This window comes from Prionailurus viverrinus, chromosome C2 (assembly GCF_022837055.1).
Source record: "Prionailurus viverrinus isolate Anna chromosome C2, UM_Priviv_1.0, whole genome shotgun sequence".
NCBI classification, from domain to species: domain Eukaryota; kingdom Metazoa; phylum Chordata; class Mammalia; order Carnivora; family Felidae; genus Prionailurus; species Prionailurus viverrinus.
The window spans coordinates 64,832,985-64,852,187 of NC_062569.1; positions in this window are offsets into that span (position 1 = coordinate 64,832,985).

Consider the following 19,203-nt stretch of genomic DNA (forward strand, 5'->3'; position numbering starts at 1 on the left):
GAGGGCACATATTTGAACCACCTGCCTCCCAATCCCATCCAAAATGACCTAGAAAACTTAAAAATATGCAAAACCCTAAATCAGTACTGGAAGCTAGGGAAGGAAACCATACAAATGCCAGAAACTTCAAAAGAATTTCTTCTAAATCCTGTGCAGTTGGGACCATATTTAAAAAAGACATCCAAGGCCAAATTTGCCAGACACCAAAGGAGAAACATCCCCTGGAGGGATGAGGCCTTGGAAGCCGACGACATCAGTGATCCTTTTCAGTCTTGAAAATTGTGTGAGTTTGAGGGTTAACACAACAGTAGAAGTTGGGAACAGAAAGCTTGTGAACAGTGGCCATAGTTGTATTATTGGGTGGTTTCCCCAAGCTTTGGAGACCTTCCCTGTGTCTGTGGAGCTGGGCATGAAGGCGAGGCCTAAGTAGCTCCCCGAAGCCTCAGGCTGTCACTAGCAGCAGTATTCCTTGACGATGCAGTGGGCGCTGGGCTGGAATCCTTGGCCTGGGTGTATCACACACCCATAGTAAGCTTGGAGGTACCTTTGGAAGCCCTAGATAGGAAGCCTACCACAAAATCTGTCAAATAGCGCAGCCCTTATGCCAAATACAAAGAAACTTTGTAAGTTGAAATTTCGATAACCATATATTTTTTTTCAATTTTGACTTCACTCTCACACAACACGTAAGAATTAATTTGAGATGGACCATAGATGTAAATGTGAAAAGTACATCAATGAAGTTTCTAGAGGAGAGCATAATGTCTTCATGATCCCTGGACAAAACTCCTTAAATAGAACACCAAAAGCACTACCCAGAAAATAAAAGATGGAAAAATTGAACTTCATTTAAACAAAGAATGTATATTTGTCAAAAGACAATACTAAGAGACTAATAAGGCAAGCCACAGACTGGGAGGAGATATTAGCAATAGATATACCTGACAAAGGACTCATATCCACACCATATAAAGAATTTCCACCAATCAATAAGAATAAAATAGGAAAACAAACTAAAAATGGGTAAAATGCTTTAACGGTCAGCTTAGAAAATGACCAGTAAGTGTGAACATTATTAGTAACAGGAAAGCAAATTGCCAACGATATTGAGTGTTGGCAAAGATGTGCAGCAATTGGAACGCTCATAAATTGTTGGTAGATGTGTAGCGATTAAAAAGTTGCTTTAGGAAGGTGTTTGACAGTGTCCACTAAAACTAAACATGTATATACCCTATGGCCCAGAACTCCACGTTTAGGTACTTACCGTACAGAAATGAATGCTTGTATCTACCAAAATACATGTGCTAGGATGGTCATAGCAACTTTATTTATGAAGCCAAACATCTATAGGAGAACAAGTATATGGATTTTAGACTATCCATACCCATATGAAAGAAGAACAAACTACTCCTATGCAAAAACATGGATGGGTCTCAACATAACATTGAGCAAAATAAGCGAGACTCAAAAAAGTAAGATGGCAGTTGTGTCCTCCAAGAAGCAGACGCCAAGACTGAGTTAGAAGTACAAAAGATTGGGAATGCAAACTGGTGCAGCCACTCTGGAAACCAGTATGGAGGTTCCTCAAAAAATTAAAAATAGAACTACCCTAGGACCCAGCAATTGCACTACTAGGTATTTATCCAGGGGATACAGGTGTGCTGTTTCAAAGGGAAACATGCAGCCCAATGTTTATAGCAGCACCATCAACAATAGCCAAAGTATGGAAAGAGCCCAAATGTCCATCGATGGATGAATGGATGAAGAAGATGTGGGGTATATATGCAATGGAGTATTACTCGGCAATCAAAAAGAACGAAATCTTGCCATTTGCAACTAGATGGCTGGAACTGGAGGGTATTATGCTAAGTGAAGTTACTGATATTTGTCAGAGAAAGACTAATATCATATGGCTTCACTCATATGAGGACTTTAAGAGATAAAACAGACGAACATAAGGGAAGGGAAATAAAAATAATATAAAAATGGAGGGGGGGACAAAACATAAGAGATTCATAAATATGGAAAACAAACAGAGGGTTACTGGAGGGGGTATGGGAGGGGGATGGGCTAAATGGGTAAGGGGCATTAAGGAATCTACTCCTGAAATCATGTTACACTATATGCTAACTAATTTGGATGTAAATTAAAAAAATAAAATTATAAATAAATAAATAAATATTAAAAAACTGTAAAGTAACAAGGCATAATCACTACCCTGTGTGGAGAATTTTGTGGGAGCTTTGCATATTATCTAAGTAAATTCTTTCATGAAAAAATAATAAATAAATAAGTATTTTTAAAAAATTTTTTAAATAATGTCTATTAAAAAAATCTAAAAAAAAAAGAAGTACAAAAGATTTTCTGGGAATAGTAATGGGCAGGGGAGAGGCTCCAAGCCTGACATTTAGAAGAGAAGGATACAGCTGCATAAAAAGAGCCTCAGCCTTCAGTGCAGCTCCAGGAAAATCTTGGCGAGCTCAATGAGGAGCTTCAACACAAAAATTACCCTTAGAGAGGGCTCTCACTAGCCACAAATGGCAAGCCTTCATACCAGCCTGCTCAGTCATTGACTGATGCTACCCCGGACGTACATGACCTTAACTCAAAGGCTGAAGCATCACTAGGATCAAAGGCACAGTTTCGGGAATATAGTCAATGGTATTGGAATGGCATTGTATGGTGACAGATGGCAGCTACAGTGTGGTGAGTACAGCATAACATATAGACTTGTCGAATCACTATGTTGTACACCTGAAACTAATGTAACATGGTATGTAAACTATACTTGAAAAAAAGAAAGAAAGAAAGAAAGAAAAGAAGGAAAGAAAGAAAGGAAGAAGGAAGGAAGGAAGGAAGGAAGGAAGGGAGGAAGGAAGGAAGGGAGGGAAGAACCACAGGCCAAAAGCTGAGGCACACATACATCTGGAGACTGTCACCTAACTGCACTCTTTGTGGTGGGTTATCTCCTGAAGGGTGATCTGAGTGATACACCTGTGTGGTTGCCACAGTTACTACCAAATGATTACACCTGTATGAAGTCCAAAGCCATCAAACCTAATCCACAGCTATAGAAGGCAGAAGAGCAAGGATTGTGACCAGGAGAAGGGTAGGAGGGAGCCTGCTGGATTGTAGGAAATAAGCTATTTCTAGATTTGGATGATAAATACATATATTTACACATGTATATTAATGCAATTTATGATACATAGCTTATCCCTCTGTTAGAAAGGGGAGGGAATGATAGAGATCAAGTTTCCTTTCCAGGATTTCACATGGCCCTGACTCCCCCAGGTTGTTTGTCTAAGGAACTAGCCACACAACTCCATTTTAGATTTAAGTGTTCTAAAAATATTTTTAAGAAAAAGAATAAACAGGGGCACCCGGGTGGCTCAGTCGGTTAAGCATTCGACTTCAGCTCAGGTCGTGATCTTACGGTTTGTGAGATCTCATGGTTCATGAATTCAAGCCCCATGTCAGGCTCTGGGCTGACAGCTCAGGGCCTGGAGCCTGCTTCAGATTCTGTGTCTCCCTCTCTCTCTGCCCCTCCCCGTTCGCTTGATCTCCCCCCACCCCCCGGAAATAAACATTTTTAAAAAGTGGGGAAAAAAATAGTAAACATTTTTTTTTCAATCCCCTTACCTGGTTTGTGGAGGAGGTAGCAAAAAAGAATTCTCACTATATAAATATAAGTAAACAGAAAAGTCTCAGGTCAGTTAGGACTAAATTTGGCTGTGACAGAAAACCCAAAGTAATCCTGACTTAAATAAGATAGTATTTATTTTACTATCACCTAAACAAAGTCCAGAGGTAGACAGTCCAGTTATTTGGTGCTGCTCAGTGGGCCCCTTTTATCTTATCGTTCTGCCATCCTTGGCACATGGTTTTTACCTCACTGTCCAAAAGGGCTACTTTAGCTACAATCATTACATCTGCATTCCAGCTACAAGAAAAGATGACAAAGAGACACTCTCCCTTCCATTTAGAGACACTGCCCAGAAGCTCTGTACATAGCGTTTCCACGTTTATCCCACTGGCTGGAACTTAGTTTTATGAGCATGCCTAGCTCCAAGAGACAAGCAGGTTTATTTCAGGGGCCAGGTGCCCAGCTAGAAAGCAGAGTTCTATTACTAAGGACAAAGGTAGGGGCACCTGGTTAAGCATCCGACTCTTGATTTCAGCTTGGTCATGATCTCACCATTCATGAGTTGGAACCCCACGTGGAGCTCTGTGCTGGCAGCAAGGAGCCTGCTTGAGAGTTTCTGTCTCCCTCTCTCTCTTTGCCCCTCTCCCATTCATTCATGTGCGCTCTCTCTCTCTCTCAAAAACTAACAAATAAACTTAAAAAAAAAAAAGGACAAAGGCAAAACAGATATTGGGGCACAACTAGCCAGCTCTGCCATAACCCACAGAAGAATCTGTAGTATAAAGGGAAGAAAACATAGCATGCAAAAGATAGAAGAGAATCATATCAGAGAAACATAGATACTTCAGGAACAAAAATTTTTAGATGTATCTATATATGCTCTTAATTAAAAAAAAAAAAAATACTTGTACACCCAGAACTGAGTGATACAAGATAAATTGAACAGACAGAGTTCAGGAGGGAATCAGTTGATAGAAATGAAAAGGGAACTGGGAGGGGTGCCAGGGTGGCTCGGTCAGTAAAGCGTCAGACTTTCAGCTCACATCATAATCTCATGGTTCATGGATCCGAGCCCCACATCAGGCTGTGCGCTGACAGCTCAGAGCCTGGAGCCTGCTTTGGATTCTGCGTCTCCCTCTGTCTCTGCCCCTCCCCCACTTGCGCTCACGCGTGTGCTCTCTCAAAAAATGAATAAACATTAAAAAAAATTTTTTTTTAAAGAAATGAAAAGGGAACTGGATGACTAAGGGAAAAAGCATCTTGAAATTACTTTGCAATTGTGAGATTTTGTACTTCATTCGAAGCAGTGAAGAGCAGAACTGACGATGTAGAAAACTGTATCATGAATACAGCTGACAAGCTTGATGAATTTTTCCAGGGCCAATGAGAGAGGGAAAGCAGACAAGACAAATGTGCATCTACAGAGATAACAGACATGGAACACTAACAATGAGGGTCCACTGTGTGGATAATGGCAGTTTTGGAGAAACGATCTAAACCAATGTAAAACGAGCAATATTTAAAACCACAAACAAAGAAAATGTTTGTGAGCTAAAGGTAAAATTTAATCTGCAGATCAACATAGCTTCTTAGTAGATACGAGGAAAAAAGATCATAAATGAAAAGATATTTAGATGCATCCTAGTGAAAGTGTGAATTTCAAGGTAAAATAAAGATTCTTATGAGAATCCAAGCAGAAGAAAAATGTCATTCATCCAGAATGGAAGGCAAATCATCTTTCCTTAGATTTCTCTCCTGTTGTATTAGAAACCGAAACATAATGGAGCAGCAACATCTATGGAGTGAAAACGGTGAGAGCAGGAGAGCTAATCTCTTAGCGACTTAGCAGGATTGGGAGACGGGGGTTGTACACTTGTGTTAAAGAGAGTGATGGTCCCTTTCTTGACCCATCCATTGTATTTTAAATTTCTAAGTAAAAACCTAGGAGATGGAAGAGGGGTACTTACTAGAAAATCCATGTGATTTCTGCTAGCTATCATACAGTTGATTACTCCTGCAGGTCAAGAACAAGTGACTGGAAAATAATGGTAGACATCTTGTCAGAACACCATGAAAACCTTGGAACTTAAATAAGTTTCATCAAACCAAACCGAGGGCAGTGGAAGTACCCCCTTCCCAAGTGGACTTCATATGTGTGCGGGAACAGCTACTCGATTTCTGAGACTCTCTCTCTCCCCTGCTCTTTGAGAGTGAGCAATGGAACTTCATTTAGACCAGGAGTCTATCATGGGGACATGAGCTTTCATGTAAGGGATCACAGAGATCAGAAGAGTTGGTCTGTGAAATGATATGCAACTTTATGATGTGGCCATTTTGAGGGGGAATAGAATCTAACTTTAATAAAGTTCTCAAAGGCATCTATGACTCCCAAAAGACCCAGAACCAGTACTGATGACTTTGAAACAAACTGATAACAGTGACAAAATGATGAGGGAAAATAAGAGAAATATAAGGGAGAGAGAGATCCAGGAAATACCATCAACATGTCCTAAGAATCCAAGAAAGAGAAAACAGAATGGATCGGAGGGAAGCAATATACAAAGAACTAACAGGGGGAAATTACTGAGTTTATAGAATTAAAGTTTACCAGGCAGTAATGAAGAGACACAGGTACCTAGACATATCCTGTCGAATATTTCAAGAATGAAGGAGAAGGAAAAAACCCTACAAGCATCCAGGCAAGAAAAAAACAACTTAAGTCTTAAGCAGTGTTTCTCAACCCCAGCCATCATTCATTGGGTGAGCCTTTAAACAATACTAGTGTATGGGCACCATCCTTAGACATTCTGATTTAATTATTCTGGGATGGAACCTCGGCACTGACATTTAAAAAATCTCCCTCTCCATGATTTGAATGTGCAGCGGAGGTTGAGAGCTACTGCCCCAAGGGAAGGAAAACCATCACCTTCTCCAGAGAACCAAATAGCAGCAGTAAATGAAGACGAGCTTCCAAGCTGGGGAGAAAAGAACAATGTACTTTCATTTATAAGAAAGACCAATATTCTCCCATTAGCCAGTGCTCAGAAAATATTGTACTTGCAGTTTAGGGATACAATCCAGCCAGCCTGGGGAGGGATCAAAAGAAAGACCTCAAGAATGAGGATGACGTGATAAAAGCAGATGATAGGGAGCAAAGGAAACCAATTAAGCCTAGATCACCATCTTGAAAACTGTGATCAGTATGGTTAGAAGACAAAACAAATTTCAAAAATCTATCTCCAAAGAATAGTTAATAATGTAAAATAACAATAATAATTTACATCTAAGTTCCAGAGTACATCAATCAAAACTGTGAGGTGGGGAGAGACAGTAAAGACAGTAAAAGCTTGAAAGACTTCTCATTTTACGCATATGATAATAGTTATATTCTTAAGCTTGATAAGCAGAGAGAAAAATATTTCAAATGGCTTTAAATAACATAAAGATTATTAGTAATAGAAAAGGTGTAATTATAGTTTAAATTACTAGAGAAATAAGAGGCAAGAAAACATAGTTGCGGAAAGTATATCAGGATATAAAAGCTATTATACAATATGATCCTGTTTTATATATGTATATATAATACACATAAAAGAATAGAAAAAAGGAACACCCCCATATTAACCTGGTTGCCTTTAACAGGTTGGGATTATGGTTTGTGGTTTATTTTTTTACTAATGTGTTTCAACTTTTTCTACCTGTTTTACAACAAGAATGCTATTTTTGTAATTCAAAAAATCAATAAACACTAAAATTGTAAATTAGTATTCATCTCTCTTTTATCTACTGTGCAATTCCATGGTGCATATTTACTACACAGGATAAGAGTTTTTTAATGTGCTAATTTTAGAAATGATAAAAATTTTTAAATCCGATCCCACGTATTTTTAAAGACTCAACACCTATGAATACTATAAAGGTGTTTCTATTAACATTTCTTTCTAAATCACTTTCTGGAAGTAACATGTTTGTGTAAAATCTTGCCAAAAACAAGAATATTAAAATGTGTTCTACATTAAGAAGGAATCCACATCACAAGTATATTAGAAGTTAACAAGATTTGTGAGTGAAAAACATGAAACCAGAAGAACTGGGGAAAATGCGCTTGCAACTATAAATTCCATAATTAATTTACTTTACAAGTTTTTTTGGAGATGGTAGGTCACCAAGTAACATCTTGAATTTGCTTTTTATTCAGTCAAAACATATAAAAGCGTGCATTACTTGCATGGACCACAGGATTGTGGTCTCAATGTATTTTTCCATCCAACTACCTACTTTTGATACGAAGAACACTGCACAAAGTCATATTGTTCTTTAATTTCACTTCAATTATTCCTTATTTCTGCCCCACACAGAACTCAGGATTTTATTTAATTCATGTTTTCCCAGGCTTCCACAGCCTGAGGGTTCTAATGGAGTCAAATTAATAAAAACCCAAGTTTTATTTGCCCCTAACCCACTTTCCACGGTTACCTTCTGCAGGACCTCAATTGCCTGTGTCTCTCAAATACTTCTAGATGCCCCTGGACGTATACCTCATGTGCTCCCAGAGGGTCTGCTTTTGCTGTCTGCACTCCCTGCTGCGCCATCACCCACTGGGCAACCTGTGCCTGCTGCCATGTCTGTGGGTCCCACTGCCTTTTGCTGCAGCGGTGACAACGAAGTCCTTAAAGCTTCAGTGTTGTGTTGGGAAGTAGGTAAGAATATTTCATTCCTCTCTTGCCATTGTGCAGCCCCCAGTTTTGTTCCCACCCTAGTGTCATGTTTTAAAATAAAGCTCCTCAGGGTTTTTCTCTCTGATAACCCCACTCTCTCTATGCGTCTCAGATACATTTCCAGTGGGGCTTAGGCCTGGGGTTAAATCTAAGCGACAACCGACACGCTGAACTCATTCTCCCCTCCCCTCCAAAGTCTAAAGTTTCATAGACTCAAGCTGGGACTCCTGTTGCACTCATGCTCCAAGGAGGCTATATACTCCGTATAAAGAAACATTTCATAATCTCGGTGTTGGATAAATTTATTTTAATGAATTTGTTGTGAATAAAGATAAATCTGATCTTTTTAAAAAGCACATGATTGGGGCGCCTGGGTGGCGCAGTCGGTTAAGCGTCCGACTTCAGCCAGGTCACGATCTCGCGGTCTGTGAGTTCGAGCCCCGCGTCAGGCTCTGGGCTGATGGCCCGGAGCCTGGAGCCTGTTTCTGATTCTGTGTCTCCCTCTCTCTCTGCCCCTCCCCTGTTCATGCTCTGTCTCTCTCTGTCCCAAAAATAAATAAAAAATGTTGAAAAAAAAAATTTTAAAAAGCACATGATTAAGCCATCGAGTTAGCCATTATCAGTTTCATTCTTGGGAGTTGTTTGTGGTTTCTTTTCTGGACTCTATTCTGTGTTGATTTTTTTTTTTTTAATTTTTTTTAATCTTCTGACTGAGCCACCCGGCGCCCCTGATTTTCATTTTGGAGAAGATTGCTACCTATCCTCTCTAAAATTTATCAGGTCTAGTACTGCATAACACGGGATAAAAATCCCCCTGGGGTTAAAATGCATTTTATTCACCTGGCTAGTTAGGTAGTTCTTCTTATCAATATAAATAGATGCACTGCCAAAATAACAGGAAAAAACAAGCAAAAAATCTCCTTGGAAATAGTGAGGAAAGCCCTTGGCCCCTAAACACTTTAAACAAACAAAGAAATAAAGCATTGTGAAATATGTGAATTAAAAAAAAAAATGACTCTATTATCTCTTAACCACATCTTTTTTTTCACTCTTTTTTCCAGCATTAATCACATCCTTTTAAAGTTGTCTTCTAATTAATCAAAATCCTTGTGAACTTTCCATGTTAAGATATGAATTTCGCATCATCATTCACTACTATATAGAGATTCACAGGAACTTCCTATTCCCACCCCAGCTTGACAGGGTCTTGAATGTTTGTGGCTTGCTTACTCCTTAATTTCCTTGGCAGCCAATGTTTTTATTCCCTGAAGTACCTCTCCTTCTAAAGAAAAACTTCTCTAAGATAAACCAACCTCTCCCTCCACTTCTGTGATTGTTATTTTAAAGAATTTTCCCCTACTGAGCATCCTTCTGGAAGAGTTTTCAAACTTGTTCCTCAAAAAGGACTTTTTCTCCTTGCTTCTCAATGAGAATTTCTCCTGAACTGCTCTAATACGGTGACATCACCATAGATCTCCTTTATATATGGAATTTTTTTTTAAGTCAAACTCAAAAAAACACAGTAGAATGGTAGTTGCTAGTGACTGAACGTTTGGGGGGAAATGGGGAGAGGTTGGTCACAGGTACAAACTTTCAATTATAAGATGAGTAAGTTCTGAGGATCTAATGTACAGTATGTGACTATAGTTAACAATATTGTATTGTATACTCAAAATTTGCTAAGTGGGTAGATCTTATATGTTCCCATGACAAAAAATAAAAAAAAAAGATAATGTAGGTGACAGATGTGTTAAGTAACCTTGTGGTGATCATTTCACAATGTACTGATACGTCAAATCATCACGTCAAAGCTCTAGAAAAATGGAAGACCTTTTCAGCTTTTTGGTGTGGGAAACCAAAGAAAAGCCAATTTCAAAATCATATTTACTCATTCAAATACTTATTATCACACTGGGTATGTCTAGAGCCTAAGATCATGGTAAGGTATGAGATTCCTCTTGGAGTCTCAAGGAGCTCACTGTCTACTGGGGGCTCATGCCATGCTCCTGGGAGAGTGGCTCTCTCTCCTTCCTCCAGCACGCCAAACTCAGTCCTTTCTCGGGAACTCATCTTCCATCTCCAGTTCTGTGTATAGCTTTCCTCTCATTGTGCTTCTGGACTCGATTCTAATATCACCTCCCTCAGAGAAGGCTTCCCTGATTTCCCACTCACATACCCCCCAACACTAGCTAATCATCATTTCACCCTATTTATTTCCTTCAAAGATTTGTATCAAATTTTTATTGGAAAACAAATTGTTCATATAGTTATCATTCATTTTCTTCCACTAGAATGCAAATTCCATGAAAGCAGGATTTTTTTCCTGGCTTATTTATGGGTACATGTATCTGTAACATGTATCTCAAAGATGGCCGGTAAGCACACTATAATGGCATTGAAAAGGAGATGAAGTAAATGGAAGTTAGATGAATGAATTCAGCAATTAGCTCATTATAATCCAATATGGTTATTGCCACAGTGGAGGAAAGATCTGGGTACCTCCTTGTATCTAACAATTGATGGGGTGGTAAACTATCCTAGGAGACAAGGGTTACTTTCTAGAGGACATGAAAACATGGACTTGAGAGAAGGGACTGCTCTAGAACATCCTGTAGCTTAATATGTCTGGAGATAAAAGGAAGAGGGAAGTGGGAGGAAGGGCTGGAGAAGGAGGAAATGGACAGAAAGCAGGGACCCACCCTGAAAGAGTTAGGGAGCCCGAGTAGGGATTCAGCCTTTATCCAGGGAGCAGTGGGGGGAGCAAACAGACCCTGAACAATGACAGGTGAGGGAGAGACAGGGAATGGGGACAGATCTGTTCTATAGACTGCTCACCTCAGAAGCACTATGGAGAATGGGATGGCATGACAGACACCAATAAGCCTGGTGACTCAGTAATTCAGACAAGAAATGAGAAGGAATTGAATTCCAGGGTTATGGAAACAGCAGAGGGGATGGTCTGGGGAGAGCATCTAGAAGTAAAATTGATTGCAGAGGGAGAAGGCAAGTTCAATTCTTCGCGTAGTGACAGTTCTCAGTTCAAGTTCTTCATTTTCTATAAAGCAGTTCCAAGGGCTACCTCCTTGTTCTTTCTATACTGAGACTGGGGGAGCTCCTTCCAGGTCAACCCACCGGTTGAAAGGACAGCCTCAGAGTCAGCCACTCCTGCTGCAGGTAGAAAACATGACCAGATCTCTTTGTTTTGGCCCACAGGTCAGCTTCAGGCTGGGTCACTTATATTCTGATACATACGGTAGGATAGGATTTTTTGAAGCTTCCATTTCCAGGTTCTTCAAAATTCCTTTTAGATAAGGATATCTATTCTCTTCTATACTTATCTAACAAGTATTTGGTGAAAGCCAACTAAGGCTGGGTTCTGGGAACAAAGCCTCTGCCCTCAAGCAATCCAGAATTTCCTGAAGGAGATAAACCCCAGCAAAATGCCCTGTGGTAAATACTGTAATAGAAGTCCTCACACAAAGAACACAAAACAGGGACCCCCTAAGCCAAAAATGAGTTTAGGGGTGGAGGTCTTAGATCAGCGAAAGGTAAGAATGGCTCCTCAAAAAGAAAAACAGCTTGTAACAAAATGAAGATAAATACCCATTAAAAAATAATGTCAGCTCAGGTATAAACACAAGTGCATCAAAAACATCCACCGTAATAAGTGATATTTCCTGAGTGCATGAAATGTGAGAGGAGCAATGGGTCTTGTATCTGTTTTCCTCATTTCATTCTCACGGCAACCCTATGAGTTAGTCGCCCACTCCTCCATTTGCAGGTGAGGAAGCCGAGGGTCACAGAGGTTAAACACTTGGCCCCAAGTCCCACTAGTAGTTTAGCTGGGATTCACACCTGACGGTCTGAACACAGAGTTCTTAACTGGGATATGGTCCTGCCTTCCACAGTTACAGCCATCTGTCTACCCATCAGCCAATCCTCCACAGGGTTTAAGAGACTTGCCCACCATTCCCCTGGGTAAGAGTGAAGATTTCAATCCAGTTGGCTGAGCTCAGCTGCTTCTGCTTGTTCGCACAGCCTTATCTTCCCGCTGGACATACAGCCTCCACGGAGAAAGAGAATGAGGAAATACACTCGCAGAAAATTAACTTTCCCCTCGTTTTCTTTGTTTCAATTCTCCACAGGAGGATCCAAGCACCGCCTCCTGCCTACGTGCCTCTGTTCCACAGGGGAGTTTGTCAGAGGTTACAAGGCCAGGGGCCGGAGAGGTTGGGCTGGCCCACACACCGCTCCATCATGGGCCTGTGCTAAGAAAGCTGGCAGTCCCCAGTGGGCAGTCATCCTCAAGAACATTTGCCCATAACTGCTGCATTATGTGGACAAATAAATACTTTTTTTTTTTTTTTTTTTCCAAAAACAGTAATTGGGAATGTGCAGTTGCTATACTGTTTATGAAAAGTAGGAAGGGAGCACCTGGGTGGTTTGGTCGGTTAAGCATCTAACTTCGGCTCAGGTCATGATCTTATGGTTGGTGGGTTCAGGCCCCACATCAGGCTCAGCGCTGACAGCTCAGAGCCTGCTTGGAATTCTCTCTCACGCTCTTTCTCTGCCCCTCCCGTTTGTGCACGATCTCTCTTTGTCTCAAAAGTAAGTAAATAAACTTGAAAAAAAGAAAGAGAATGAGAAAGAGAAAAAGGAAAAGAAAAAAAGAAAAAGGGAAAGGTTAGCCTGAATCTATGTTGATATTCTTCAATATTTGCACCTCAGCAACCCAAGAGCTGGCTAATCATGGTAATAGATGTCCCTATTACCATATAACCATTGATAGCCTCTTCCTGTATAGTTGCAAGACCTAGATCTTTCCCCACCTGAAGGAGGCCCCAAGTTATTTTTGTGGGAGTCTGGGATGACTTTCCCAGGTTTCCTTCTCAGGCCTCCATCGCTCCCCTAGAGGAGAGATGCTTTCACGCCCCCTCCTACTGTCTCCCTCAAAGGCTCACATGGGCTGGGCTTCCTTTAAGCTTCCCTCTGCTCTTACAGAAAACTGGTCTGGATCACCCTGGCAGAAGAACCAAGTGGAAGGAAGGAGGTAGGACATTTATTTTACACGGGTAGGCCCAGAGGAGATCATTCTCCAGAGATCTGAGCCCAGAGCATCAACAGAGGGGACAATTTATAGTCTGTTACTTTGCCATTCCTAATTGGTAGTAATTTGATGCCTGTGGCAAGCAGAATAGGAAGGAAATCCCGGAAGGGGAGTCTTCTGACAAGGACTGGAATTCCCTTATCAGTCCTGTCGGCCATCTTACAACAGATTTTTCCCTAACACTGCAAGAAGGCTGGCTCTTTCCATCAAAATTACAAGATGCCTTTCTCCACGGCTCTCCTTTACATCTTCCCAGTTGGGACCCGCCCCGACATTGCTTGTGTCATGAGTCTCAGAAAATCACTTGAGAAATCAAGGTCCTCAAAATCTGCTCCCCGCCCCTTCCCTCCATGCTCAGACTGGAAAGAGGTCCTTCCCCGTGCTTCTCCACATCTCCCTCCCAGGCATCTGCATCGAGGAGACTCTTTTGCCCTCGTGCCTACCAAGGAGCCCAAAGTGAGGCCTTGTTCAAAGTGGGAACCCAGGCTGCCCGTTCACCCCCCCCAATTCAAACACTCACTTTGGCTCAGACACTACTTTTCTAATGAATACAACCACCTAAAAATGATTGAGGAGATACTGGGCTATTTCTAGCAGGCATAAGGCTGTCACGTGATGATAACAAAAGGTGAGATAACATCTGATACATATATATATATATATATATATATAAAATACATGGATAAATGTACTTGAGATAATGGAACGCAAGAAAGAAGCTTTCTCATGTCACCTTGGGGGCTTTGGCAGACCCTGGGAAGTCCAGTAGACTGATCTAAAGAAGACGCCATGGCCCGGGCAGTCACAGAGCCTGCCCTGTTGATGGAAGTAGCTGCCTAACACGTAGAGTGGAACAGCATGAACCCATCAGTTATTCTTCAGCCTGAATGAGCCTGACCCTCAGAGCCTTACATTTGTTTTTATGTTCAAATGGGGATAATTATACCATCCTGACAGCATTGTTTGTGCTCAACATAATTATCTGTATTTTATAAACTGCAAGTACCGCAAAATATTAGTTAGTATAATATTGCTTGCAAGGAAGAACCAGGACAGAAGTTGAGCTGGAGGCAAGGCTGGAGAAAAGGGAAGGGCCAGGAGATTGAGGCAAGCAGAGTGGTCTCTAAAGACTATGGGATGTGTCCCATAGTGGCGGTAGCAGGGCTGGGGGAGCACCCGGTGCAGGCCAGGGGAGGTACCTCAGGAGGGAAGAAGAAGTCCCAGGAGACAGGAAGAGAAGCTTGAAGGAGGCAAAAGGGGCCAAAGACACTATCTAGAGGGAGATTGTCTCAAGAGTCCTAGATGCTTTTCTAATGTTCCACTGCCATTCCCGGCTTAATGTAGGAGAGAGCTCGTGCTTGGCACGCTGCAGAAACCTGATGTCAGGAGCCTGCAAACTGAGATAGGAGCCGGAAGTAGGAATCAGTGCCACTCAGACTTCCCAGCCTAAGATTCCAGAAGGTGTGTGTGTGCACCTGTCTCACGTGCACAGGCCCCGACCCCACATCTGAGCTACCCAAACCAACAAAGCAAAGGTTCCCCAATTCACCTCTAACTGCTGAGCTCTGTTTAGTATTACTGGGGGGATGCTAAACATTTCCTTCTTAAAGGGCTAGTGTGATTCTGGCAAGAGGAGATGGTCATTAAGCCTTGTAATGAAAACAAATTGTTTGGAAGGGATGGTTAAAATTATGTATGGTAGGAATTAAATATTCAAGGTAACAGATTTAATTCATCATAAGAGTGGTTTTTTTTAAGACTAATGCAATAAATGCTTCCCTTGAGACTTCTGGTTACAGTACAGGGTTTCACCTCAGGAAGCATTTCAATATAAAGTGTTCTAACTGTATGGGTTGTAAGGGAGGGCATTTAAAATATGCAGAGTGACTGGCACGCTCTCAAACTCCAGGTGCTACTCTGTCCCTAACTGATAAGGCAACAGTTGATATCCAGAGGCCCCCCATACAAGGAGTGGGTTTGCCCCCCAAATGGGGGAAACCACTTTGACAGTCTTGGATTCCAGGCATGGTGGGGCAGCTCTAAGGAATTCCAGGTGAGCCCATCCTCACCGTCAGGAAGCAAACAATGGGGAAAATAAACCACCAGTTCTTCTCTTCCGCCTCACCTGGAGAGCAAATTACTTTGTGTTGTGTAAAAACAGTTCACACCCCCGTTAAGAAGTAGGAATAAGGAAGCGTGGGCAGCAGAAACAAAGGAATCACCCTGTCTCATTTGAATCGTTGCCTTAGGGGTCCCGGTGTTAGGAACAAGACCTCAGGTTTTAATACAAAAGAGTCTTGGATGAAACTCTGAGATGCACCCCCTACCCTGGGGTTACTTAACATCACAAGGAAATTTTTGGGGTGAGCATATATCCTGACTAAAAGGGAAAGGAACAATACTGGTTGAATTTTAGGCACCCAGATAGGCAGTCAGAGAAACTTTGGGGTGATTTCCCTGGCTCCTTTCACACTGCAAGCAACTACCTGACACACAAGACTGACCGCTGTGCATATAGATGTATGTCTAACATGTAGGGGGAAGTTTGCTTTGGCCGCTCTTGGAGGCATCCATTTGTCCAGGGAGGTCTGATGGCCAGAGAAGGCACTGCCTTCCTTGCCATCTTAGCAGTTTTAAGAGGGTGGAGTGTTTTCTTTGAGGCCAAGGTTGGCACAGACAACATCCTCGGCTGGCAAATTTTCTGCCGGGCTGGGTTGCTTTTCTTGCATGATTCCACCCCTCCCACCTCCCCCAAGCCCCCTCCCCCAGCCTTTGGTCAAATTTCTGGAGATTTTGGCATATGTTTGTGGGATTGTATCTATTCCTTCCTGATGTGGTGGATGCAAAGATATGCTTTCTCTTGGGTGAAATTTACAAGCACATTTTCCTCCATGACAGGAACAAAGAGCCACAAATATTTCCTAAGGGGAGAAAAAGGCTTCCAGATGCAGAGCTCCAAATGTGAGGGTTTTTTTTTTTTTCCTTTCTTTTTCTTTTGGCATTTTTAAAGCTTAATAATTACACTGGACATATTTATCCAGAAGGTCCACAATATTCATCGTAACAAGGACCTCACTAAAATCTCCAAGTCACAGATACATCTGCATCTCTGATCTTTTTTCCTAAAGCATCACCACAGAGGCCCTAAGTTTCAACCCTCACTCGAGACTGCAGAAGATAGAAGGCCCCCTTTCCTCTCCTTTTCCTCAGCTATGGTAGCGCAGACTGCAGAATAATAAAAGGGGGAAAAAAAACATTTCTAAACTCTTGAACTCTCAGCAAACTACTTTTAAATTGTCTCTAGTTAAAGGGCTACTGGGAAGAGAATTATAAATGTCAAGAAGACCTTTTAGCAAACTTTTACAACCCACAGAACAGTTTCATATTTTTAAAACTAAAGCATCCCAATTGGTATCGTTTTCTATTTTAGAATTGTATTTTCCAGGGCTAACTAAACCTTCAGTTTATATGACCTATAATCTAAAAATGTTCTGTCACCACGATCAGAGGAATTGTGGGTGATGCTTAGCTCACATGTGGAAAATCACTATCACCCACAATTAAAAAAAAGTTTTGAAAAAATAAGCTACTTATAGTTATTTAGAAAAACATTTCTCTGTTAAGCACTGGCAAAGAAAAAGACTAAGTCCTCAGAAATCTTTTTTTGGCTATATATCTATCATTGATTCAGAAGCAGGCATGGAGACATTTAACACAGGTAAATGGCTTTAGCCCATTTTTATTCTAACAGGGACACAACTAAGGTGCATATGAATCAGATTCTGCCTTAGTGGGTCTGGGGCTAGAGTGATAGTCTGCACCCTACCAAGGTCGCAGGGCTGGAGACGCTGCTGGTTCATGCAGCTCACCGCTCAACCAACGTAGAGGAAGGTAATATGTCTTCCTCACCCTCGGCCTCCATTCAAGGGTGAGACGGTGAATACTGGAGTCATACAGCCCCAAGACACCGGAGAAGGGACTGGACCCTTGGGAGGTTTTCTTAGCATGTTCTTACAAGCAGTTTAATCTATGCTATTCAAAAAATAAGTGAATCCCTCCTAAGTTCAAAGCCCTAAGCTAGGTTCTGTATAACATAATATAGCATAATACTGTATAATTTAAAGGTAATAACCTCATTAAATGTAGCATCTGTGCTGATTATCCTCTCTGTTACTGTTCCTCCTCCAACACACGCACTTTTTATTTTGAAAATTTTCAAATTTGCAGAAAAGTTGAAAAACTAATATAACAGTTTTAAATTTAGATTTACCAATCTTGAACATGCTGCGTGCGCTCTCTCTGTATATACGGATACGTAAATATACATATCCATATATACATATGTAATATCCATATATATATATGGAATATATTTTTTGCTTATTTTAATGTTTGTGGCCAAGTTGCTTAAAAGTAAGTTGCAAGTCTCCATTGTTCTTTATCATGTTGCTATGCTTTGTCTCCATTGACTGGCCCCACTACGAAGTGGCTTGTTAATGGACAGCTCTGTGAGTGCGGGAAACCAAGGTGACTTGGAGTTTCCCAGACTTTCTAGGATCGGGCTTACACAGGAGAAAAACAGATGGTGGAAACCTTTTCTCCGCCTTACAAAATATTCAACAGTTCACCCTTAGGTTCTATCCAGTCACCCAGCTCTATACCTTCTTTAAGAAGCTATGGAATAATCACTCTGGAGACCACCAGAAATAGGCACTCTAAGATGGCAAGCAAAAAAGAATGACTTACTTTGCTAAACCATATGAAAATAGAAGGTGAGCTTGTTTCTTCCTCAATGAGTTCGCATCTAGCTAGTGAATCTTTGGTCTATGCTGGGAAAGGCAAAGGTCTGTCTTCATATCACTTGATATCACTATTCTAATGTGATTAAAATAATTACCTATGCAAATATTTTGTGACATTATAAAAGGAATGTGTCCATGTTTGTTTAATCTATATAATATACAATCTACATCATCTATATGTACCTGACTTCACCTTTTTATTCCAAAATGTCCAGAAATGAGGCCCCATCAGAAGGTCTCTGCATTACTTGAAAATTTCCCAGAGAACTGCCCCATATATTTTCCTGACCAAGTCTAACTAGAACTTCCATGTTCTAGAACTCCCCATCCTGCCATCACATTACTGCCTAGATGGTTTATGACCAGAGGAAGAGCATCCACACACTGTGACCCTCTTACTACTACCCATGCTCTGTACCATACGTGGCTCACACGCTCTCAATCTCTCTCTCTCTCTCTCCCACTCTCCACTGCTGCTGAGCCACCTGCCCCCATCCTCATTCTTAGAAGAGTCTATCTACATTCAGATATCGGTTTAAAAAAAATATCTCAAATTATACAGGGTAGAGTCTTACCAGTACACCCAGTTTACATTCCAAAACAGAACGTTAAATTGTTCCTGCTTGGGGCACCTGGCTGGCTCACTCGGTAGAGTGTGCAACTCTTGATCTCGGGGTTGTGAATTCGAGCCCCACGTAGGGTGTAGAGATTACTAAACAATAAACAACCTTTTCAAAAAATTAAAAAATAAAATGTTCCTGCTTAAGCAGGTGTGCTGGGTTACATTCCTGCATTCCGCTTTTCTCCAAGGGCAAAAATCAGCTTGATGTTTAAAAATCACAAAATCCAGTTTCTAAAAGTAACAGCCTAGCTACTTTTAGACAGCTCTTTGTTGCAATTGTAGAAAGTTATCCCGGGGTCTGTCTAATA